Source organism: Lissotriton helveticus, chromosome 12 (assembly GCF_964261635.1).
Source record: "Lissotriton helveticus chromosome 12, aLisHel1.1, whole genome shotgun sequence".
In the NCBI taxonomy this organism is placed as follows: Eukaryota; Metazoa; Chordata; class Amphibia; order Caudata; family Salamandridae; genus Lissotriton; species Lissotriton helveticus.
In genome coordinates, this window is record NC_136073.1 from 243,295,425 (window position 1) to 243,321,908 (window position 26,484).

A 26,484-nucleotide genomic window follows, 5' to 3' on the forward strand; every position below is an offset into this window, starting at 1 on the left:
ATCCGAGCGGGGGTATAATATAAATCAAATAAAGACTTATAAAATTGTACTTTTAGATTCGCTGACATTAATGTTTCCTTGGATAATGCAATGAGTTTCTCAACCACGATGTCTGTTTCTCCTAATTCCCTAGACCATTTAATCTTATATTTATCCAGATTGTCTAGTCTTCCAGCTAAAAGGCACTGATATACACCTCCAATTTTAGATTGTCGTCTGACCATCTCTATAAGTGAATGGGGTATCCTATTTACATTAGACCGACATAGAAACTCCCTAATCTGTAAAAATTTGAAAAACTTTTCTTTAGGGACACCATATTGCACAGCTAACTCATCGAAAGATTTAAATACCCCATCAACAGAGTAAAAGTCCCCTAAGTTCTTAATACCTCTTTTCTCCAAGCTAAAGCTATATTATGCCCAAATATGCCAGGTAAAATCTTCACTGTGTGCAGGGGTGTATAATATGAAATTTTCCTCAATATAGTGGGCATATGTAGTCGTTTCCACCATTTATAGGCACTATTCAGAATTTTAAATTGCGTTCGTTTAAAGTAGCTACCAGCCACTTCTGTGAATAAACACTGTTTGGCAATGGGCCCCATAAGGATTTCAAAAATTGTGGATGTGGTTGCTTTATTAACAGCACCTTCCCCAATAATTAGCACTCGCATTTTTAACAAAAAACATGTAAAAAAATATAACGCAAAATCCGGAACCGCTATGCCCCCTCATTCGATAGGTAGCGCCATAAATCGCATCGCACTTCTAGGCCTACCCGGGCTCCAAATAAATTTCCCACAAATAGATTGAAGATTTTGTAATCTAATATTTGTTACCTCCAAAGGTAATGAATAAAATAAATAAAGAGCCTTGGGTAAAACCTTCATGTTAATAATATTACAGCGTCCTATCAATGTGAAATATAATCTTCCCCACCTATCCAGAGATTCTTTAACATTGCGGATTAGTAAGTTCCAATTTACTTCCATCACTTCAGCCATAGAGGATCGAATTTGAATACCCAAGTATGTCACCTCTTTAACTACCCACTCATCTACCCAAGTAATATTGTCCGAGCATAGAATTTGCGTTTTTGACACATTTAGCTTATACCCCGTAATCGATCCAAATTCTATAGCTAACCGCTCTATCTCCTCTATCGCGAGAGAGGGGTCCACAGTAGTCACTGCATTGTCGTCTGCGTAGGCAAAAACAGAAAATTGATAATCATAAAAAAGGAATGGGGGAATACAAGCATTATAGGAGAGTTGTTCTATAAAAGGATTTATATAAAGGGCAAATAATAGGGGAGAACAGGGGCAGCCTTGACGAGTGGCCCGTGTTATGGATACCGCTTCAGATAACAAACCCATAGCAGAAATTTTAGCAGAGGGGGTTTCGTACAAGGCTTGCAAAGCTGTAATAAATTTATCTCCAAAACCACTTTGACCCAACAGTTGCCACATATAAGCCCATTCAACGCGATCGACCGCTTTCTCAGCATCCAATACTACCAACGCTAAATCCCTCTTTTCTGTACCGGCGATATCAAATAGTGTTACAACTTCATTAACTTTTGAACTTTTTTTAAAGCATTTTATGCATGGTTCTTCCATGTTAAAACATCTTCATAGATTTGAAAGAGGAAAAGCCAAGTGAAACGAGGAAGTGTGCAATGTTCTAATTTAATACAGCCGCAAAAGTTCGAAATAAATGATCTTCCTATTTTACTTCTACCAGCAATGAAATGCTACATTTTACATTTTATGGTGAATTGGGTTTACATTCTGCATTTCCTGCCCTTTCCAAATAACCCCTCCTGCTTATTTGATGAAAGTCCAACGTTGACAACAACCTAAATAAGAAATAAAGGCTTATCATAGATTAGAGTTTTGTTTGGAAAATCCAGTAGAAGTGAAAACAGTGCACAACAACATATTTGATGTTTGTAAAATAAAATCAGTATATCTTCCATTTGCCAGTGAATATTTACATTATTTGTTAAAGTATCCCTTAGTGTGTTATTTTTAATCACTGTCTAAGTATCTTTATGCACATTTTGCCACAATTTGTTTTCTTTTACTATTCATTCATTAAATGTTTCTAGTGATTTTTATTCTCAACGTGGGCACAGCCAAGTTCATTAAGCAGTATGTATGCTTTTTACCTAATTCAAAAAGCTGCCCTTCAGCAGTCATACTTTTAAATCTCACAAAAGCTGCCCTAGTTTTGTGATATTTTAGGAATTATAATTGCTTATCTTTGGACCGTGAAAATTACATTCATACTAAAAAAAGACACAGTACATCTTTTAACGTTCTCTTAGCATTCGTATGCTTAATATATTTTTAGATTTTAAGGTAGGGCCTGTAGCGAACGCACTGTATAATAGTCAGACAATGATCCTCACCATCCTTGCCTGAAGTGGCCTAAACAGGCTCATGCAATTAAAATATATACATGTTGTCCTTTGTCAAAGAATGGTCTGATATTGTGCTAACTAACATTGTCATAAAAAAGAGGTAAACAATATTTCCACAGGCCTCCAAGACTGATGGAGATGCTATCAGATTGTTTTTTATTTGATAGCAGTTTTACATAACGTGATTCATGCCAGAAGTGTGTCATAGCACACTAAATACAAAGGAAATGTGATATAAGCCAACCCTCGACGGATGGCTACTCCACGTTGCACATGTCCTTTCACTATGCATAAAGGGGCTGGCTGCATAGCCTAATTGCTATCCTAAAATAAGACCATACTAACATGTGGGAGTAAAGAGAAAAGATTACGTGATGGGTACCATAAGATACTGCCCTACTTTATGAATCACTCTTACAAAAGGAATCCTACCAACCTCTGCTCAATTTTGAAATTGAGGATATTGTCTTGTTGCTCCAGTGGAAATATTCATCATGTATTATTGTGGTCCTTCTCACGCCCTATTGGTGTCATGCTTCATCATCTGAATGACATAGAGGACTAACCCACGGATTTAATGTAACTAGCATCCTCCACAACAATGCTGTTAAAATGCAGTGTTTCAATACAGGAGACACGCAGTAGCAAGTAACCGCATGAATGAGTTGAAAGAAAGGTGCATCTCCTGGGTAGAAAGCGCAGAAAAAGTACATCTGCTAAAGTATCTAGGTCCTATTGTGCAAAAGTACTGCAGGGTAAAAACAGACTGGTGGTACTATTATAACTGTGCAGAGAGCAGGTAAAGTTCTGTATATGATTTAAAAGTATTAGTCCATCTCAATGGCTTTGTAAATGCAGAGACAGTAAAAATACAACCATGTAAGGTAAAGCCTGGGATAGGAAGTATAAATGCCAGGGATGGGCACATACTACCATAGACAACTTTTCAAGGCAGCTATCATTGCTGATCAACCGTTCACGTAAAAAATATAAAACATTGGTTCACTGAAAAAAATCACACTTTGAGCCTTATTATGAGTTTGGCGAAGTGAGAGCGGGATTGCCCCGCTCCTGCACTGCTAAACCCCTGTGTGCACTGCCTGCCAGAGTACAACTTTTTCCATAACTGGCAGGTGATTCTTTGGCAGTCCCATGGAGGTGCCTATACATAAGGCACTGCAATGGGAATGCCAAAGCAAGTTCTTGCAGGGTATGTACTGTCAAGTCCATGCCCTACAGTAACTGGGGGTGCATGCAGACGGGGGCACACCATGTGCCCCAGACGGGGGGCACACCATGTGCCCCCTGCATGCATCCCCTGGCACAGAGCTTTGTTTCTTCTCCGCCTCAGTTTTCATAGTGGACTTACCGCAATGAAAACTGTGGTGGAGAGGAAACTCAAAATATGCTTGACAGGTCGCAGCTGCCCTGCAAGCATATTGCAGCCTCAAGACCACTGAAACACTGCCAGGGCTCATGGATACCTGCTGGCAGCAGCAGTCCCATGGCAGTCCAACAACTCTACTTGTTATAGGGTGGTAGGGATCACTGGTGCGGCCGCAGCCGCACCGCCACTGTGAGTTTGGACGTCCGATGGACCCCAAAAGTCATAATAAGGCCCTTTTGCCTCCATCACTGCTGTGCAGTAAAAGTGCAAGTGCAAGTTAACCATTAGCAGACAAATTTTCCAGAAAATATTAACAGATAGACTTGTTTATTTCCCCATCTTGCTGTGATTGTTACTCTCGCCACCCAACCTTTTGACCAGTCATCTTTCCTTCCGCACGGCACATATATAGGATGTTACAGCCTGATAAATTCCCTGCTGGTCAGTTCTGTAACAAAGTGTTAGGGCATCCTTAAAAACAAGAGATGAAGATGAAACTTTTGGGGGGTAGTGACATGGCACAAAGCGCATGAAGTGCATCAGTGTTTCTTGACTGCAGAAGCACATGCCAGCTCTCAGCCTGGTGATCTTAGACCAGGATTTGATGTAAGCCTGGACCTATAATGCTCCCAGTCTAAAACTGAGATATAAGGCCTTTTTTTGGTGATATCAGATCGAGGAATGGTTCCCACCGGGGTTCGGCCTTTTTCGTCAGGAATTTTGTCAATAGGGCACCTTTCATAAGCTTGTGCTTTTGCCACATAAGCGGCCAGTGTTTTCTTTCCACCATTAGTAATGTCGCTCTATTCATATTTTCTGGATTGTGCCATAGATCTGAGCAATCTACTGACTTAAGAGTGCTCTAAATGTCTAAAACAAGACAAACTGCTGCTATTCTGCCATCTCAAGATGTCCTATAGGGTCTTCTGGAATTCTGTGAAGGCAGGAGTAGTCCATAATCATGTCCAATAACTTTCTGGGTGGAAGGCAATAAGATCAGCTACAAAAATGAATTCCGGTTCGGCTCTGAGTACTGCCATTAGGGCTCCTGGACATAGGTATGTCAACAGCCTCAAATAGGAATTTTACACTTTTTGTAAGAAAAAATCTGTCATAGACATCTATGAACATAATCCTTCTTTTCTTGGTGTGAATCCAATGGAGAATCATTAATTGCTTGGACCACCTAAGGCATCTCCTTCATTGCCTTATGAACATTGTTGAAAGGGGGGCTCATTCAAAATCAATAAACATTCCATATGCTCCCCTATCCAGCAGAACTGGATAATTAATGGTTCTGCAGTCTTCCACTTTCAAGACGATCGATAGAAGGAACAAATTATTGTTGAGCCCAATCATTGAAAATCCAGTATATGTAATGCATCATGCACTTTCTCCGTTCCTTTTCTCAGAAACTGAATGTTTTTCAATTCCTTCTCATGACTAATGGGACAGGCATTGATTGTGTGTCCAGAATCACCACAATAAAAATAGAGTCCAACCTTCCTTGATGCGCTTTCTCGACCTCTGTTGATGTACTTCTTGCTGTGCCTATTTCAATAGGCTCTTCTTGCGAAGAGGAATCAAAGTGACTCTCAGTTTTGCAAGAGAGTTATACTCTGGAGGACCCAAAAGAATCAACTTGATAATTTTCTACTTTCCTTAGGTTTTTTTAATAATCTATATTCAATTAAAATTACAGTATTTATAAATTTGGAAAATAAAGCTGGATGATGTGTTCGGAATAACTCCTTGATTTCCTAGCTCTATTCTTAATGAAATAATTACATTTGGTTCCTCTTAATCCATGAAGTTTATTCTGTAAAAATGGGTCACATGCATCAATAGAGTCACTCCAATTTGCTGAATATCACATTGACTTTCTTCAGCAGAATACTCAAAATTGGAACATTCAAGCATCTTCTTAAAATCCAGGAGGAAGGTGACATATAAGTATCGAAGCAAGTGTCCGAAGTCGTAACTAAGAATTAGCCTAGGCCAAAGCGGGTCCTAACAGATAACGGATTGCATACCCCACCTTTCCACGATTTTCTGTAAAAACAAAAAGTGCAGTTAGGGAATCTAACAATTCCTATGACCTAGTAGGGCCTACAAAAAAAGATTTAGGGTGCCTAGAGGCATATCAGAACACCATAAAACAAAGATGTGTTTTAAAACGAAATTCTTCAAACAAGTTGTTGTACTGCTTAAGCCAAATACAGAATAGGATCATTTAGACGGATTGGCCTAGTAATTCTTTCCATCACAATGTGTGAAGGACTGGATGCAAAGAAGGTCTCTCTCTAGTTTACTTCCTGATTACCCAAGGAAAGTGTGAATCCTCCCAGAAGCCATGGTTCCACCATGCCCTCTAATACACATATAAAAGTGTCAAATGTCTCCTTCAGAGAAGGAAAAAGACTCAAGAAACCTAAAAAACCTGGTGTTTGAATAACATATCGAAATAAAAATATCGAAAATATTGAGTTTATAATCTGGCAATACACAAATATTGTGATGCAGGGATATTGCTGACAAGACTATTGATTTTTTAAAGTAAATAATATCATTGTCAAAAGCATCATGTTGTTAATATTGTTTCCAAATTGTTTATGTTGGTAATGTTGAATGATAAAAATTCTATGTTGTTAATATCATTTACAAAAATATTCTTGTTAATAATATAGTTTTAAAATTATTTTATGTATTTTATTACACATTCAAATTTTATATGTTTTAAATTGTTGTATAATTGTTGCTAATGTTTTTTAATATAGTTTGTACATTTTTAATTATGTTTTAATTTATTTTAATTGTTTATTGAAATTTGTGCCATAATGGGTTGTGGGTTTTGTCGGGATATTGGATCGGAAGTAATTTAACTATAAATAATTAAGATTTTAATTATTGTTAATCATTTAATTGATAATGAATTATGTTAATTGTGGAATTAATTTATTCTTTAACTTATGTTTTAGGTGTGGGTTGTGGAGTTTGCAGCAGTACAGGATGGGAAGTAATTTAATTTAAATTAATTAATATTGTTTTTTAAATGTATTAGTTTAATTGGTAATTAACTATGTAAATTGTGTACCTAATATTATTTTTAAGTTATGGTTCAGGTGCGGGTTGTGGGTATTATAGAGAAGTAGGATGGGAAGTAAATTAGTTATAATTAATAAATAATTTTTTTAACTACTTTAAATTTGAATTTATAATTAATAATGTAAACTGTGTAATTAAATTTTTTTTTTTAATTATCTGTTAGGTGGGGTTGTTGTGTTTTTAGGGTTACGGAGTGGGAAGTTAATTCAGAAATAATGTATTTATAATTAAATATAATCTTTATTATTAATTATTTAATTCGATAATTATGCTAATTGTGAACTTATATTTGTTCATTTATATTTTAGGTGTGTGTTGTTTAGTTTTTAGAGGAATGGGGGATGAGGTTTAAGTAGCCATAAATAAAACAAAATGATTCATTTTATTTAAAAAAAAAACAATTAATATTTAGCATGTTATTTGTGTTATACTTGTGTTTATCACATTTTAATTGTTGGCTGCTATGTTTGAGGGAATATAGTGTGTTTTGTAAATTATATCAATAATAGCTGTTAAATTTATAATAATTAGTAAACAATCATATTTGTTATTTTTTACCTTTTGTTAAAATTAAGAAATTTAATTTTTACATTTAGAATTTTATATATTTTGTATATTCATTTGAATTGTTAAAATATGTTATTTGTTTGAAGTGAAGTAAGGTCACTGTACTGTACAAGCAAATGCAGTGGGAATACTAAGGGGCCGATTCCGATTCGGGGAAAAAAGCGTCCGTCCAAATCGTATCCGGTGCCCTCTCCGTACGAATCGTACACGTCCGTCCGAACCGCGTAGTACAATCCGTATCTCGTCAATCCGTTCCAATCGTTGCGAACCATATGAATTGCAAGGCTGAAACCGTACGACACGGACCCTCACAGTGAACCGTACGATTCGTAAACATGCTGTACGACCCGACAAGTACGATCCGGACCGGGGTATGAGGACGGGATTCGTACGGTCCACGTCAGGTAAGGGCGATTCATACGGACAACCACCCAATCACATACACACCGTACAGTGCATACACCCCATGATCTCAGGGGTACGGTGCGTACCCCTGCGATCATGGGGTGTACGCAATGTACCCCACGATCGCAGGGTGTACTCACCATACACCCTGCGATCATGGGGTATGGAGCGTACACCCCATGATCATGGGGTACAATGCGCACACCCCATGATTGCAGGGGTACGCACCGTACCCCTCCAGACATGCGTTGTACGCACCGTACCCGGGGGTCCGTTCCGTACCTGTTTCAAGGCGTACTCTGCTTCTCTGGACGTTTTGGGCTCCCGTAAAAAAAGCGTTGTACGGTGCGTACCCGACACAAATCGTACTTGCTGAGTCGGGAAAACCTGCTTCGAACCGTACGGATGTCACGTACAGCGGGTTCCGAGGGAGAATCATGCGGAGAATAGAGTCGTACGGTCTTTGTACGATTTGTATGGAGTCCTGCTCCTGGTATGAATTGTACTTCATTGTACGTACGGGGGAGGTTGCAAGGTACAATTCGTATGGGAAAAACGCTCCGTACAGCTATTCAGAGCGCATTTTCCCAAATCGGAATCCACCCCTAAATGTTACCCCTTCTGAGTCCAGTGCTTTCCCTACTGTTGCACAGACTATAGTGGGAATGGTAAATTTGACCCCTTTTGAATCTAACCCTTTACCTGCTGTTGCACTGGCTGGAGTGGGAATAGTAAATATTACCCCTCCTGAGTCCATTGCTTTCCCTACTGTTGCACTGACTTGAGGGGGAATAGTAAATTTTACCCCTTCGAAGTCCAGCGCTTTCCTTCCTATTGCAAAGAATGGAGTGGGATTAGTAACTTTAACCTCTCCTGAATCCAACTCTTTCCCTACTGATGCACAGACTGGAGTGGAAATAGGAAATGTTACCCTGTCTGAGTCCAACGCTTTCCCTACTGCTGCAGTAAGTGGAGTGGGAATAGTAAATTTACCCCTTAAGAGTCCAGCACTTTCCTATTGTTGCACCGACTGAGTGGGAATACTAAATTTTACTGCTCCTGATCCCAGCGCTCTCATTACTGTTGTACAGACTGGAGGGGGAAGAATAAATGTAACCTCTCCCGAGTTCAACACTTTTCCTGTTGTTGCATTGACTGGAGTGGGAATATACATTTGTATCCCCTCAAAATCCAAAGCTTTACCTACTGTTGCATAGACTGGAGTGGGAATAGTACATTTTACACCCTCCTGAGTGCATCGCTTTCTCTGCTGTTGCACAGACTGGAGTGGGAATAGAAAATTTTACATCTCCTGAGTACAACCCTTTCCCTGCTGTTGCACCGACTGGAGTGGGAATAGTACATTTTACCCATTCCAAGTCTAATGCTTTCCCTACTGTTGCCCAGAATGGAGTGTGGATACTATATGAATTATTACTAGAATGTAAAAGATTTGTTGATATTCTTTAAACTTGTAATATTATCATGTTTTTTTATTCAAAAATATATTTTTATATAGTATTTTTTGTAATATACAATATATTTTTAGAAAAATGTATGTTTTTATATTGTTGACTTTTTATGTGTAATTAAGTTGGGATTTTAAAAACAAAATTCCAGTTAATCAGTTATGTTTATTTAATATAGAGTGTGTGTGTGTATGTGTGTATATGCAACTCCAGAAAGTCTGCCTGTTACGCCGCGTGCCTGCCAATTAATCTTCGGTGCAAGCCGTGGCAGCAGTGGCCACAATGTATCTACTAGAATCCAAATTCCAGTCGGAAAGGAGGCGGCACATCAACTCAAAGCACGGGTAATTTATTGAGCAAGAACTGGTCGATTAAGGCCCCTTCCACATTTTATATTTTTTAAAATATGGGGCAGGCCTTGGGGGATGGGGTCCCCAGGACCCAAACAAATAGAGGAAGAAGGGGGACTACACAGCCTCCCTTCTTAAATTTTTATTTTTTTAAAAAGACCGGCATCACACCGGAGGCCACGCCCCCTCCTTTCTCATCACTCTGCAAACACGCCCCCTGGTGCGTTTGCAGAGGAGGAACAAATTCCCCTAGAATACTGGGGGTCCCTGGGGGACTACTAGCCCACCAGGAACCTCTAGGATGCGCCAGGTGGCTGCATTGCAGAGAGGTTTTTGAGGCCACACCCCTTTTCACACCTCTCTACAATGCAGCTCTGTGGCGCTTAATAGAGGTAGCTGGTGGGCTAGTTGCACCCCAGGGACCCACATTATTCAAGGGGATTTAATCCCCCAACTTAAAACACACCCTGTGGCGCGGTTTAAGTTGGGGAATTAATTCCTTGTCAATCCTGAGGGTCCCTGGGGGCCAACTAGCCCACTAGGTATCTCCAGTAAGCGCCATGGAGCAACGTTGCAGAGTGTTGTAAAAAGGGGCATGGCTTTTGAACACCTCTCCGCAACGTAGCCTCCTAGTGCATACTGGAGGTACCTGGTGGCCCCCAGGGACCCACAGGATTGAGGAGGAATTAATTCTCTAACTTAAAATGCGCCACAAGGCGTGTTTGCAGACATGTAACCTCAGGCCACACCCCCTTCCTTCACCCCTGTGCAAACCTGCCCCGTGGCGCGTTTTAAGATGGGGAATTAATTATCTTTCAATACTGAGGGTCCTTGAGGGCCAAATAGCCCAACAGGTATCTGCAGTATGCACCAGGGAGCAGCTTTGCAGACAGGTGTTCAGAGGCCACGCCCCTTTTTTACACCTCTCTGCAACGCAGCTCTGTGGCGCTTAATGGAGGTACCTAGTGGGCTAGTTTGACCCTAGGGACCCTTAGGATTGAAGGAGACTTATTCTCCCAATTTAGAACGGTCACAGGGCGCAATTACTCAGTGGTGAAGGGAGGGGACGGAACCTGAGGTGAGGTGTGCAAACATGCCCTGTGGCGCGTTTTAAGTTGAGGAAAAAATTCCCCTTCAATCCTGAGCGACCTTGGGGGCCAAGTAGCCCACCAGGTATTTCCAGGAAGTGCCACTGCACTGCATTGCAGAAAGGTGGTGCAGGCCGTGCCCCTTTTTACATCTCTCTGCTACGCAGCTCTGTGGCGCTTACTGGATGTACCTAGTGGGCTAGTTAAACTCCAGGGACCCTCAGGATTGAAGGGGAATTATTTCCCCAACTTAAAATGTGCCACAGGGCGTGTTTGCACAGTGGTGAAGGGAGGGGATGGTGTAGGAAAGTAGCTCTATATATACTAGACCAAAGTAAAATCAGCCAAACTACGAATTCCGATTTACTCACCTGTTATCAGGAGAGACCTCAGTGCTGCATCTTTGAGCCCAGTACTGATCCTGAAAACTAATTCTAACTGTACTTACCAGTAACTTGAATTTCCTTCCATAGGCTCACATTGACTGGTTTCACTTGGAAATTCTTCTAAGTGTGGAGTTTTGGAACTTACAAGTATTCCTCTAAAATCAGCCGAACTACGAATTCCGATTTACTCACCTGTTATCAGGAGTGACCTCAGTGCTGCATCTTTGAGCCCAGTACAGATTCTGAAAAGTAATTCTAACCGTACTTACCAGTAACTTGAATTTCCTTCCATAGACTAACATTGACTGGTTTCACTTGGAAATTCTTCTAAGTGTGGAGTTTTGGAACTTCATAATATTCCTCTAAAATCAGCCCAACTACGAATTCCGATTTACTCACCTGTTATCAGGGGAGACCTCAGTGCTGCATCTTTGAGCCCAGTACCGATCCTGAAAAGTAATTCTAAAAGTACTTACCAGTAACTTGAATTTCCTTCCATGGGATATCATTTCCTGCTTTTTGCTGAAAATGTTTCTGTTGATTTTTTAAACTTATAAATATTGCTCTAAAATTAGTCGAACTACGAATTCTGATTTACTCACCTGTTATCAGGAGAGACCTCCGTGCTGAATCTTTGAGCCCAGTACTGATCCTGAAAAGTAATTCTAACCATACTTACTAGTAACTTGAATATCCTTCCATAGGCTAACATTGATTGGTTTCACTTGGAAATTCTTTTAAGTGTGGAGTTTTGGAACTTTAAAATATTCACCTAAAATCATTTGAACAACGAATTCCGATTTACTCACCTGTTTTCAGGAGAGAACCCAGTGCTGCATCTTTTAGCCCAGCACTGACCCTGAAAAGTAATTCTAACTGTACTTACCAGTAACTTGTATTTTCCTCCATAGGAATCCATTGTCTGGTTTTCACCAGAAATGTTTCTGTCGATTTTCACAAACTGCAAATATTCCTTAAAAATCGCCTTTATGACTTAAACGCATTCTTTCAACTGTTTACAAGAGATGCACGAGTGCTGGAGCCAGGATCCACCACTGAGTAAGAAAAAGTAACGATAACACTACTTACCTACATTGGTGATTCTATGTGAATACGTTTGTCAACTTTTAAAATACAATAATATTCCTTAAAAATCACTATAACCAAAACACTTTTACTCAACTGTTTACAGGAGATGTCCGAGGACTGAATCTAAGATCCATGAGCATCAGTGAGAACCCAGTGGGGGTTTTTCAAAATGTCAGATAGGAATCAGAAGGATCTGTTCCACACAATCTAGCCACAGTAGTAGTTTAAGCAACAGCTACCCTAAATAGTAATACCTTCAACCCCAGACACTGTCATAGTTTTCTCTGGATGCATGCATCCCTGGGGGCTAGCTATCTTCCTTATTCCAACAGCAGGAAAATTGATACCTAGAGTTACCAGAATCCTCATTCTCATTGGTATGGCTTAATCAGTTTAAGGCCACAAATATCATTAATTTATAGAAGGCACTCCACATTTGATTTTACATTGACTTGCTGCCAGGAGGAAAAATGATGAGGATGGTAAACAGGAATAGGTAAATGATAGTTATTGAATACCACTCTCACTTGATTTCCACACATGTTTTCTCAAGCTTTTTGTTTTCAAGTTTAAATAAATGTCACTGGATCAGTAAGTTCTACGGGTCTTACAATATAATCTTTGAATACAGAGGACTTTCTTCTCCAAAAGGACAAGCTTCAAAATTTCGATAAGCATTTTCTCCTTGCTAGAGCCATATCTCTGATGTGTTAATAGGTAGATTTCCTTGAACTCCACATAAATTGGTGTTAGATACACCTGCCATTAGGCTCTGTGTTAGATAACAATATATGATTCATATGTTTAGGTCTGGCAAATATCTGCAACAGCTGTTGTTACAAATTCTCCAACATATACATAGAGTGGGCTTTGACTCCCCCATACAGAAGTATCTCACCTTATGCTATTGGCTCTTTAGAGTATGATTCAACTTCCCATGGATTGCTTACATTGCAATGCATAAGGGAACATTTTACATCTTAAAGGCACACTGAATTATCAATCGTTAAATTATTAATTTCACTGATGTACTGTATAGGAAAGGTGCTTACTTTCCCTCCATGTTAAAGAATAGTAGATGTTTCAGCACCCAGGCTAATGTGTTGCATTTCTAAATACATATAAGGTCCCAAAGGCGAGACCTTATGCATTGCTAATGCTTGTTGTTACTCTATCTCTCTGTCTATTTTTCTCCCCATTCCTGCTCTCTATTTCTTTTTGCCTAAGCACTCTACGAATGTATGTGATATCCAGCTGTTTGCCGCTTGTGCTTCTCCTCCTGTCTTCTGTGGGGCTCATTTTCATTTCTCCCCTTACCCCCCACCCTCTTTTACCCCCCCCCTTTTAATTAGCTTTTTAGCCCTTTCATGCTAAAACATTTATTTTTATTTTTTATTTATTGTTCTCAGTGGCATCCGCTATCTTGGATCAGTAAATAAAAAATGAAAGCTGATGGCGCCCACATCCTTTCACTGGCACACGTATACATAATATTTTATGACGCATACGCACATCAGCCACTCATACAGCTTGGCATACGCTGGATGGGATTTTTTCCAATCACCCACAGCTATCGGTGATGGATGTGTACCCTGTAGCATGGTCGGATCATTCGGCCATTCTATTTGAGATAGCCGGGATAGATAAACGTAACCAGGTAAAAGCTATAACTAAGTCTAGCTATACACGGGTTTGGAACAAGATCGAAGCTCAAGAATTGTCTGACCTTCTGGAATCCACCATGCCCTCTTTGGTTGGTGAGGTGGACACGGCAATCATTAGTTTTAATGACTGGATCAATGAAGCCTGTGACAAGCTTGCTCCAATGGAAAAACGCTTTGATCATAAACGGACCTATCCCACTGCCCCTTGGTATACCTCCGATCTAAAAGTTCAGAAATGCATTTGTAAGCACTCAGAGCGTGAATGGAGAAAGGCCTACAAGGCAGAAGACAAAATTAAACATAATGAAAGTACACAGACATATAAGCAACTGCTGATTAGAACTAAGCAAGAGTATTTCGCGAACCAAATTAAATTAGCAGAAAGCTCGGCAAAAGACCTCTTAAAGATTGTCTGTAAGCTGGCCAACCCTCATTCGCCACAATTGATAGAGAGCCAAGAACTTTGTGACAAAATTGCGAAGCACTTTGTAGATAAAGTTGAGGACATCTTTTCAACTTTTAGTAATGCTAATAAGGGTTTCTCTCAGGAACCAGGCTTGAATACTAACTCAACCTCACAAATGCAACATGTTCTGACCGAATTCCCACGGTTAGCCAACATTGATACTATGTCACTCCTGTTAAATCTGAAATCTGGCTCCCCCTATGATCCCTGTCCTATTAAAATAGTCAAATTGATCCCCCAAACATTGACATCTGCCTTGACTCCCCTTTTTAATTTGGTGTTGAGGGAGGGCAGTTTTCCAGTACACTGGAAGACGGCCTCGTTGAGCCAGCTGTTGAAAAAACCTAATTTAGACCCTACAGATGTTCGTAACTTTAGGCCGATTTCTCGCCTACCTTTCCCAACTAAGATGCTGGAGAAATGGAGAAATAGACATCTGAGCAGCTATCTACATGATACTTAGGCGCTGGACTGCACACAATATGGCTTTCGGGAGGGTCATAGTACAGAAACTGCCCTTCTTAAATCCACCGATGAGATTAGGAGAACCTTGGATCAGGGGGGCAAAGCAGCGATGATCATGCTGGATCTCTCCGCAGCGTTTGACACGGTCCATCATGATTTATTGATGGACCGTATGTCAGCCTGCGGAGTAAGGAGCTCTGCTTGGAAGGTCTTAAGGTCCTTCCTCTCTGATCGTAGGCAGATAGTGGCCCTTGGAGACTTTTGCTCGGATCCTTTTCAACTTCCCGGTGGGGTCCCTCAGGGCTCATCTTTAAGTCCAACCCTATTTAATGTATATGTATCATCCCTGGCCCCATTGATAAGATCTTTTGGCTTTCATCTAACTTCACACGCGGATGATACTCAGATCGTGGTATCCCTCCTTCCTGGGTTAGAAGGGGAGGTTAGCCATAAGTTACACGACTGCATGGAGGCAGTTGGGTCATGGATGGCCAGGAATTGTCTGAAATTAAACTCGGACAAGACCGAGGTTATCTTATTCAGTAATGATATGAACATGTGGACCCCAGACTGCTGGCCTGACTCCTTGGGATCGTTACCTGTTCCTGCCACACAGGTGAAGAACCTCGGGGTCTACTTGGATGCCAGATTGGATATGAGAAAACAGGTTAATGCTGTGGTGTCATCTACTCTGTTTACCATCCGAACCACCAAGAAAATCCTTCCTTTTTTGCCCAAAGAATGTCGGCAGACAGTAGTTACAGCACTGGTCATGTCCAGACTTGATTATTGCAACAGCCTCTATTTAAACATCCAGGAGAGGCTGTTGCATAGGTTGCAGCTGTTGCAGAACACAGCCGCCAGGATGATTTCAGGTATACCTAAGTTTGCCCCCATCTCTAGTGAGATTCGTAAACTCCATTGGCTGCCTGTGAGACAACGGATACATTTTAAATCATTGTGCCTTGTCTTCAGATCACTACAGAATCAGGGTCCTCACTACCTACAGGACCAACTCTGTTGGTATTCACCTACTAGAGCTCTGCGTTTAGCAGGTAAAAAATGTATTAGAGTGCCTCCAGTGAAAAAAGCTCGATGGGGTAGAAAGAGTTTTGTGGTGGGTGCATCTAGATTGTGGAACCAGCTTCCTTGGTATCTGAGGAGTTGCACGGAGCTGCTCCCTTTCAGAAGGATGCTTAAGACTTGGTTGTTTTAGATTCCCCTTCTGACCGGTTTTGTCTCTTCTCATCAGGGTAGCAGATAGCGCCAGGACACCCTCGGGTAGCAGTCGCGCTGCACATAATAATTAACATAACATAACGTCAGTGGATTGATTTTGACGATACAGTACGGCGTCCTGACTCTGTCCATCGCCAAAAAGCTATTGGCAAAACCAATCGATCCCAAAGACGAGCTCTATTACCTTTGCCAATGCTTTTTTTTAACAAGCAGCTGGCAACCTTCTCTTCTTAAGCTGTCACTTTTATCAATGCCTGTATCTTGTTCAGCGCCCCATTGGACCTTAGAATATGTGCAGCAGAAAAGCAATGCCAATAATAAAATGTTTTTTTAAAAAGATCTGTACTTTATTTCCCAGCTCTATTCCCGGGGCATCTTGCAAGCAGCTGGTAAGCAAGTCGCACAGTGGAGGGACTGCTTTCAACCCAGCTCCTTGTCAGTCTTCCCTCAGACATGGAAACTCTGCTGTGTTTTTATGTATCTCCCGTGGAGCCGGCACTGCCAACCTCCACCCTCAGCAAATTCAAACCCACAGAAGCTTCCACCAGGAGGCGGCCGCCTGAGCCTGCAGAATGAATTCAGAAGCAATTAGGCGAAATGGCATCGCTCTGAGAAGATATCCCCCCGCCTGTGTTTATGGAGGTAATCATTTGAAAGCCCTGAGAGAGCAGCACATTAATTAACATTAATTAGCATGTGAGTATTTTGGTGCGTCCGATGCGTGCATGAAGAGCTGCATGTGGTCTCGAAGTTCTGTAGACGTGTCTGCATATGCTAATTAGTTATATTAGCACACAGTTGTGTCTGTATTTCGGCGTCAATATTTGTTTTTGAATATGTACAAGAAGCACACCAATAAACTGTTTTTAACTGGAATACAGAATTTTAAAAAAGAACTTACACAATATATAAATAGTATGACAAAAATAACAAATGTACTTGAAGGAAATAGCACAGATTTGAGAGACGTCATAACTAACAATCCTCATGTTCACTAATTAGTGGTATGACTAATACTTCACTACTTAGGCAATCCCAGAGCTGTCCGGAGTCGGACCTTCCGACCTACTCGTTCTTTGATCCTGTTTTCGCAAACGACGCAGTACGATGCCCAAAACCCTTTACTTGCCGAACGACTCGGTCACTCCAAATCGACCAGATTTTCCTAACAAGAAGTCTCCGTAAGCACAGAATGGAGTCATTCGGAGGCACTTCCCAGTCCGAATCCTACTGCCCAAGTAAGATGCATACTATCATGCGCTGAATCGGTCGCCATAACCAACACGTCAGAGTGGTCGGAAGGGGAGTATTTCAGCTCAGCTTCGCACCACAACACAATTCCTGTGACTGAGACTGTCCAGCTATGCACCCTATCGCGCATGTCATCCCTCTACTCTACATCTATGATGAATACTACAACCCAACCGACACGGTCGTTGCAGCTGGTTAGACACATTTCCCACCCAATAACGCACCGACCCAGGGAAAGGCAACATAAGAGAAAGCAGGGGAGAAACTACAGGTAAGTTTAGGGGGAAAAATACTTCCAGCAATTTAGAGCCAATTTGGAGTTAGGGGGGCTAATACCCACAGCAATGTAGAGCCAATTGGAAGTTTGAGAGGCTAATACCCCCAGCAATGTAGAGCCAATTTTGGGGTTGGGGGGGCTAAACCCCAGAAATGTGGAGCCATTTTGGAGTTTGGGGGGCTAACACTCCCAGCAATGTGTGCTTGATCAATGTAACAGATGCTCATACAAAGTGCCTCAATACCTACAGTTGGAGTACGCGCTGCAGAAAATTTCCCAAAAACAAAGCCAGAGGCCCACTTTGCAGGAAATTCATTCTCACACTACGGCAGCAAAAGCAACTGGTAACTTTAAGGAAAGGTCAGAGTGGAGCTGCTGGTGCTCCAGGGACTATTGAAAAACAAAGCCTCATCATCTAATAAATAGTCCCTTAAAAACCTGTGAAATACTCAGGTGCTGATGCACAAAGACGACATACCAACCACCCACAGCAGCTCAAGGACTGTATGTGTGCATGGGGAAGTTGTCTCAGCCTGGGCTGACACATGTCAGAGAGGCTTAAGCCCATTGAGCCCTTTGTGTGTTGAGTTCGATCAGGAAGTGTTCTGTATAGGCTTGGATTGGCTATTCAGGCAATTGGGCATTGGTCAATAGGCCAGTGACCAGGGTCACCTGTGTGGCACGGTTTTGGGGCCTTTGTAAACCACACAGAGAGATTGACTCACTTCATAAGTTCTCACCAGGCCACTGCAATTTGGCGCCAGTGTGTTATCCGCTCACCAGCTGTGTTGCAAATTGAGGCTGGGGGCCAGCCTGTGGAGCGTACTCACCTTGGCACCCTGCCTTGCGTACCTTGCCGGGCTTTCATTTGCTCCGGTGCTACAGGAGAGGCGATTCACTCACTCCCAGTATGAGAATCCTAACAGGATCTCGGAGGCATTGATGCCTAATAGGAGCCAATTCATGAGCTCCTTTAATACACATCTCTGGAGATTAATTCCCAGTCGCTTCAGGCCAGCACTAATTGGGTCCTGTTTGAATATCTGAAAAACCATAGCATTGGTTGTTCTCTAACATATCTACATTAGAGAGTTCTCACCATCATCACAGGCTGTTTTCTTTTGCCCAGTCCTGATGAAGACCCAGTATGATGTTTATGAATTACACACATAATGGGTCGAAACGTCAACGATAACTACGGATACTCTCTTAACCTGACAAGCTTCTTCCATCTCTAATGTAAAAAGTACCTCTGCTTGTACAGTCATCCGTTTCTTTGGGATACTCTCAAAATAATCTTTTGCGTAATCATTGTATCTGTGTATATGTTAACTATGTCTAATTGTACGATTTGATGTACCCCTGTTTTTGCTTGTTTTTCTTTCATATTGTGTATCTCTCCCAACAGCCCTGGGTGACCTTATGACCTGTTATTTTGTATATCACTTTATGGTATATGAATGATAATATACCTTGAAACTTTAACTTGTTGGTCTCCTATATTATTTTGTCTTGCCTAGGCATGATTGATCTGCCTTGCCAAATTGAATGCTCGTAAGAGATTAATTCTCATGCTAAATAAATATTACCTCCCCCACAGAACCAACTTTTGCTGCATTTTGCCAAAAGCAACGCCATCTCCCCCACCCGTCCATCACTTTCAGGTCATGGCAGGAGCAGGAAGGTTGCGTCGTATGTAGGGGCCTTGAAGGGAGGCAAGTCTCATTTGGCCAGTCTAACCTACCCCCACCCCCTTGATCAGCAGCAGTGTGCCTTTTTGAAACCTCCATTGACAGGTAAAAGAGGGGATTGAATTGTTAGGATTCCAGCTAAAGGCTCAAGTGGAAAAGTTGTCTACAGGGATTCTCTGTTATAGGCCACCTCCTACTGCAAGTTTATCTCTTCCCTCCTTCTTAGACAACATTACCAACATAAGGCTTACGCATAATACCTTACTTTTTGGACAGAAGGAGGCCTATCTACAGCTTATAAGGAGCCGTTCAGTACCTGCGAAACTATCGGCCTTCAACAACAGGCCCATGGCCCTACATACATAGCTGGCCATACTCTGGATCTCATTTTCTCCCCAGATGATCCAATTTGTGTATAGGAAACTACCCCCCTCTGCTGGACCGACCACTCACTGATTACCTTCTACCTGCAGGTGGGTAAGAATGGCTTACTGGTTAATTAGCCCTATACTCAGTAGAAAGCAGAGCATGCATAAACTTTCTAATATTAAAACCAAACCTTTCATTAACAAAGCACACCTCTCGCCGGTAGACTCTATAGAAGTGAACTATCATAGATTTGAAAGAGAAATCTTAAAAACTTTAGACAAAACTATACCCCTGACCACCTCAAAAACCCAAAAGAGGATGTCAGCATCTTGGCACGATCTTATTCTAAAAGAAGCCAAACTAAAGTGTAGACAACTGGACAGGAAATGGAGGCGCCACTATTTTAAGGAAGATAAGATCAGTCTAAAAGCTGCACTAAATGAATATAAAAATAAGTTTAGAAAAGCGAAAACTAACTATTACTATGAGCTGATCACTGCAGCCCCTAATAAAGCAAAAGAAACATTTGAAATACTTAAAGACTTCACTAACCCATCCGGTTTTAAGTGAGAAAATACACCCTCGGAGAAACTATGCGATGATCTGTGGGCATATTTTGAAAACAAGATCAAAACTATTTTAGATAGGATTGAGAATCCTTTGGCATTAAAACATCATCTCATACACTAATAGTTCTGCACCATCTGGGCTGCCTCTCCCTTCAGATTCGACTTCTGTGACATTAACTAGGCTGGATCCTATTTCTGTCGAGGTTTTTAAAACTTTGTATAGGTCCATGAAATAAGGGTCTCCTTTGGACCCTATCCCACCAAAACAATGGCTAAAATGGGAAGATGAGCTAGCAAGCCCTCTCCTACAACTTTGTAACCACTCCAGTGAAACCGAGAATGTGCCTGACTACTGGAAAAAAGGCATAGTTAAGGCATTACTGAAAAAAGTCCTCTCTGACCCCTCAGATCTAACTAATTTCAGACCTATTTATCTTCTCCCCTTTCCAATAAAATGTTTAGAGCGCTATGTAAGTTCAATACTATCACAATATTTAGGGGACTTTGCATGGCTTAAGGAAGAACGATTTGGATTGCATCCTGGTCATGGAACTGAGACTGCTCTGATTTGCTCTACCGATGAAATACGGAGGATAACTTACAACGGACAATCAGTTGTGCTGGTCCTCCTAGATTTGTCCGTTGCGTTTCACATGGTGGACCACCACACTCTCCTGTTTAGGCTTAGGGCAGTGGGGGGCCAGACGTTATACTGGCTAAAATCCTTTCTGTTAGGCCGCTGTCAGGAAGTCTCTCTCCCTCCTTTTTTATCCAAATGTAGAAGGACAACAAACGGTGCCCCCCAGGATTCTTCCCTCAGCCCTATTTTATTCAATATGTATATCACACCCATCATCTCTCTTATCAAGTCTCATAAGATCAAGTTGATTAATTAGGCAGACGATACGTAGCTAAAGATCAGGAGGAACCTCAAAGAAACTTTCAGGCATGTGTCCTTGACATCTTTGACTGGATGAATACGATCTCATTCAAGATGAATGGAAGCAAAACTGAGCTCCTCTGTTGCTCACCTAATAAAATACTGTGCAGCCCAGCGGCGGTACGAAACTTAGGTGTGATTATTGATGAAGGTCTGTCCATGGAAAAACAAGTGAACAGACTTACCGTGACTTGCTTCTCACTGATCTGCTCCCTCAGGATGCTATATCCTCTGCTCGACCTGCTACCCAGATCACTGATCTCCTGAGGGGTAATACTAAGTAGGCTGGACCACTACAATGCCCTTTTATTAGGAGCCGACAGTTATTTATTCAGGAAGCTAGAGCATGTTCAAATAATTACAGCAAATTTAACATTGAACAGACCTTAACACTGTTCTGCCACCAAGGCTTTGAATGATCTCCACTGGTTGCCCATTAAACAGAGAATTATTTTTAAATCTCGTAAGGCACTATACAACAAAGGACCAAAACCCCTACAAGCTAAACTAATAAAATATACTCCCTGCAGACACCTCTGATCAACCACAGCAATTATGTCCAAGAGCCCAGATTTCAAAAAGTTTGACAAGGAGGACATGCTTTTATCGAAAATGCAGCTCGGATATGGAACAAACTACCAGCTCCATTAAGATCTCACTCTGACTTATTAAAATTCAGAAGATCACTGAAAACCTGGTTCTTCCTACAATAATAACCTTTTTCAGCTTCAGATTTTCATCAGTTGTTTCTTCTTACACAGTGGTAATAACTAGCCCCAGGATGCCATGTTGGTCACAGTGTGCTTTATAAGTAATACATACAATACAAAGATAGAGATGATCATGGATTGTGTGTCAATTACTTTAAGAAGTCCCTGAGAATCATTCTGATCCCAATCCGACCATGGTTCCATAGCATGTTTTGTCTGTCAAATGAGGGAATGTCTTCATCAGGTAGGTACACGTAGCCACAATATACTAGGAGAAACACACATTTGACGCTGGAACAGGGATTGCCATAACCACATATATGTATGTATCACAAAGTTAATGCATGAGTCCACTACAACACACAATGAAACATCGCAGGGCAACAGAACTCCAATGTACTTACAAAAGTTTGACATGGTGATGCCTCTGTGTACAGTAAAGCCCAGAGCTAGAAGTGGTTGTGTTACAGTCATCATTAAGATATTTGTAGACAAAATCCATCTTGATTTTGAAAGAAGCATGGATCAACAACAATGTAGGATACAGTCACCATGTGTGGACTGGGAGCGCCGCACACAACACCCAATGTGTATGTCTATAGGGTCATCTTCAGGGAATGTCATTCCCTGCAAATCTGCATCTAGCTGCTCAGGCTGTAGACTGTGCTGCAATATAATAATTCCTATTTTCAATGTGTAAATTGTGTCCTGTAGAGTAGTAGGAGTATGCATGAGTCTCAGGACTTAGGATCCACCAACAGTGTTGGAGGGTCTAGTGTACAGTCTATTGTGTAAGATAAGCTGCCAGCACTGGTATGGATGCAGGGGGGTGGCTCAATATGTGGCTCTCCACCACAATTGGCACAAGCCAGGTGATATGGGTACATCTTGTGAGGATGAGAGATATGTGCAGAATTAAGTTGCTTTGTCCACATCTGGCACTGAAACACTGTCTAAAAATCTATAAAAACATCAAGGAGACCTTCAACAAAGATATATTGCCCTCAGGCTCTATTTTTTTTATTTTTTTATTTTGCAGATTTTATGCAAGGAGTAAACAAGCATCACAAATACATGAGAAAGAAAAAAGATAAAAAACATTCACATGGAGTCATAAAAGAAATTATGTGCATCAGTAAATTCAAACAAAAACACACACAAAAAAAAACTCATCAGGAGGAAGAAACAATGTAGCTTGGCAAGCCGTATTGAGTTTGAAGGTCTACAAAGGCTGGTAGAATACCATGAGGACAGATATCTCCCAAACGGCGGATTCCCTTCTGACACCACCGATATGTTGTTTGGTCTCAAAAAATCAGAGGAAGAACCCCAGCAGTTTCTAAAGAGGTATAAGCATTCAAATTCATAAGGCCGAGATGCCGCTTCACCTTTTTACAGACCGAGAAGGCAGCTTTCAAAATTTTAAATTTCGTTTTTTTTTAAAAACTCGACTCAAGACTTTGACTAAGCAAGAGTTAACTGCTTCCCCCAACCCAAATTCATAAATTGAAGGGGGGTGACAAGGCAAAATAATAGCTCTATCCCCAACTATCAGAGGGGAATTAAACTGTGAAACCGCCGACCAATAATAGAACAAAAAATATGGGATACCTCAACCCCCATCAGATCTAGGCAGCACCAACTTCTTCTATGCCCTTCTATGCCTTTTATATCCCCCGAGGAATCTAGAGCAAGTATTTTCTAGCTTTTTAAAGCAGGATGGTGGGAATTCAAGCGGAATAGTTCTGAAAAAATAAAGAAATTTGGGTAACACAAGCATTTTTAAAACATTCGACCTCCCGTGCAGTGATAAGTGGAAATTATCTATTCGTTGTAACGTAGAGTTCACCTTATTTATTACCAAATTAATATTCAGCTCTGGAATCTTATTAATTGATGAGGAAAGCTTAACCCCTAAATAAGTGGCTTCTGTAACAGTAGATATACCATCTGGAGGGCTCCCGCCAATACATAAGATCTGTGTTTTCGTAAGGTTGAGCTTGTACCCGGAAAAAAGCCCGAACTGTAATGCCTGTTCTTCAATTATTGGCAGTGTAGTGACTAAATCTGTGGTGACAACAACGATGTTGTCCGCATAGATCATAGCTCTGTACTCTAAATCATGAATCTTGACCGGTTCGATATCAATGGAGTAATTTAATTTGGCCCAAAAAAATCAATATAAAGGGCAAACAATAAAGGGGAGCAGGGACAGCCTTGTCTTGTACCCCGGCTAATTGGAAACGGGTCAGATTCTCTACCGTTTAAACGAATGCGCACAGTAGGAAGATGATATAAAGACTTCAAGGCTTGCACCATAACCGGGCCAAACCCCTTCACATGAAGCACTTCCCACAAATATGGCCAGGCCACCCTGTCAAATGCCTTCTCGGCATCCAACAGGGTAATTCCGATTTTATTATTTGTGGCTTCTGCCCAGTCCATCATGGCAATCAACCGTCGGACATGATCGGCAGTGTTGCGACCAGGGATAAACCCATGCTGAGATTCTGATACTAAAGTTGAAATAATTCTAGACAGACGCGCGGCCAAAATCTTAGCATAGATTTTGTTGTCAGCATTGATTAACGAAATTGGTCTATAAGAGGAGGTTGAGAGAGGAGGTTGAGGAGGAGGTTTACCATTTTTTAAGAAGACCATGATAGTAGAATTTCGCCAAGACATCGGGGCAGAGCCTCTTTGTGCACATAAGAAGGTTTCCAGCATTGGTTCCTTTAAAGCTGGAAAAAAAATTCAAGGGGTATCCCATCTGGCCCCATCGCCTTTCCGGCAGCTAGCGATGTTAACGCTGCCTCCAATTCCTCACACGTAACGTTAGCATCCAGCTCTTCTTTTTGTTCCATGGAGACTTTGGGAAACTCCCTCTCCACCCAGAAATCTACTAAATCTACTAATTACCCTGCTGCCGACATATTATCATCACCCGTATAAAGCTGGATATAGAATTTGCCAAAGATTTCCAGCACTTTTGCCGGATTCTCATAAAGTACCCCCTGCTCATCATGAGGCGCCCTGAGTTCTCCCCCACCTCATATAGCTCCGTACGGTGTACTGCAATAAGAGAGGCCAGTTTTGTTGCAAAATTCTGATTTACCTTCATCTTCTGTACAGGAAGATCAGTCGAAATTTGTTTGTGATCCCTTCCATCGGTGATACCTACCATAAAGTTTGTCTCTAAAAGGCGCAATTTATTTAATTCTTCTGCATATTCTGCCCTTAGCCTAGATTGTTTATTAATAGAGTAGCTAAAGGTCTCTCCCCGCACTCCTGCCTTAAAAGCATCCCATACAATCAGCTCTGAAGTGGAGCCACAATTAAATAATTAATTTATTTATTCGCTCGCAGTTACCTGGATCAAGTAAGAGCTGGCGCTCAAATGTCCACAATTTCCACTTATCCTTATACCCAACTTCTATTTCTAATTCCATAGTAATTGGATTGTGGTCCGAGATTATTTTTGAGTGGATCTCAAACCTAGCATTCATAGACATTCCATAGGCACAAAAAAATAATCAAGTCGGACATGCTTATGATGGGGGGCAGAAAAAAAAGTACTTCCGGGACCACCCCTTCCTCTCAGCCACCCAACATCTACTAAATCAAAATCACTTAATAGACCCTTGGTGGCTTTAAAGACTTTTCTCTTTTTGCCCTCATATGTAAAGTTATCCCGGATGTCTACATCTCCAGGCAGATGGATGTTAAAGTCCCCGCAAAGAATTAATGCAGGTGGCCAATTAGCTAGCTCGATACTTAGATCATTCAATAGGGCGGGATCATCAGAGTTAGGTCCATACAGTGAACAAATCGTGAAAGCCAATCCCTCTAGCCTTAATTCAGCAATCGCCCACCGACCATATGGGTCCACCTTAGCCCTGTTGCATTCCCCCATCCATATTTTTTTTAAATAGCGACACCTCTAGTGGTCGTGCCTTGTCGTGTACAGCAAACAAGTTCTAATCCTAAATCTGTTAGCCATCCCCTATTATTCCAGGCTATGTGGGTTTCCTGTACGCAGAGCAATTCTATTCTCATTGTTTTGAGGATCTGAGCCATGATTCCTCTTTTCTTCTTATTGTTTAGACCACAGATATTCCAAGAGCAGATAGTGAGCTTACCCATCATTAAAAAATAATTTTATCACAATTTCAAAAACAAACCAGAAGAGTTTTCCCCCAGACCCTAATATACAGCGATAGTTGCAGCCATGAAAATAAGAAAACATAGCAATGCTGAAGTACATTTATTCATCCAAACTTTACAAGATTTTGAAAGCCCCTGCTTGTAACTCCTTGCCCCTCCACCCCCACCTACCCCGTAATAATAATAATAATAATCCACATTTGTAAAGCGCACAATCACCCGTAAGGGTCTCTAGGCGCTGGGGGCCGTCGGGAAGATTAAGCGAGCTATTGCCCAGAGTCACATGGTGCTGGGCTAACCTGCCGCCGGAGCCGGGGATCGAACCCTGATCCCCAGATTCCTGCGTCAGTCACCCTGGCCGCGGCGCCTCACCTCTCCCGTCCTCCCTCTGCCCTCCCCATACCCT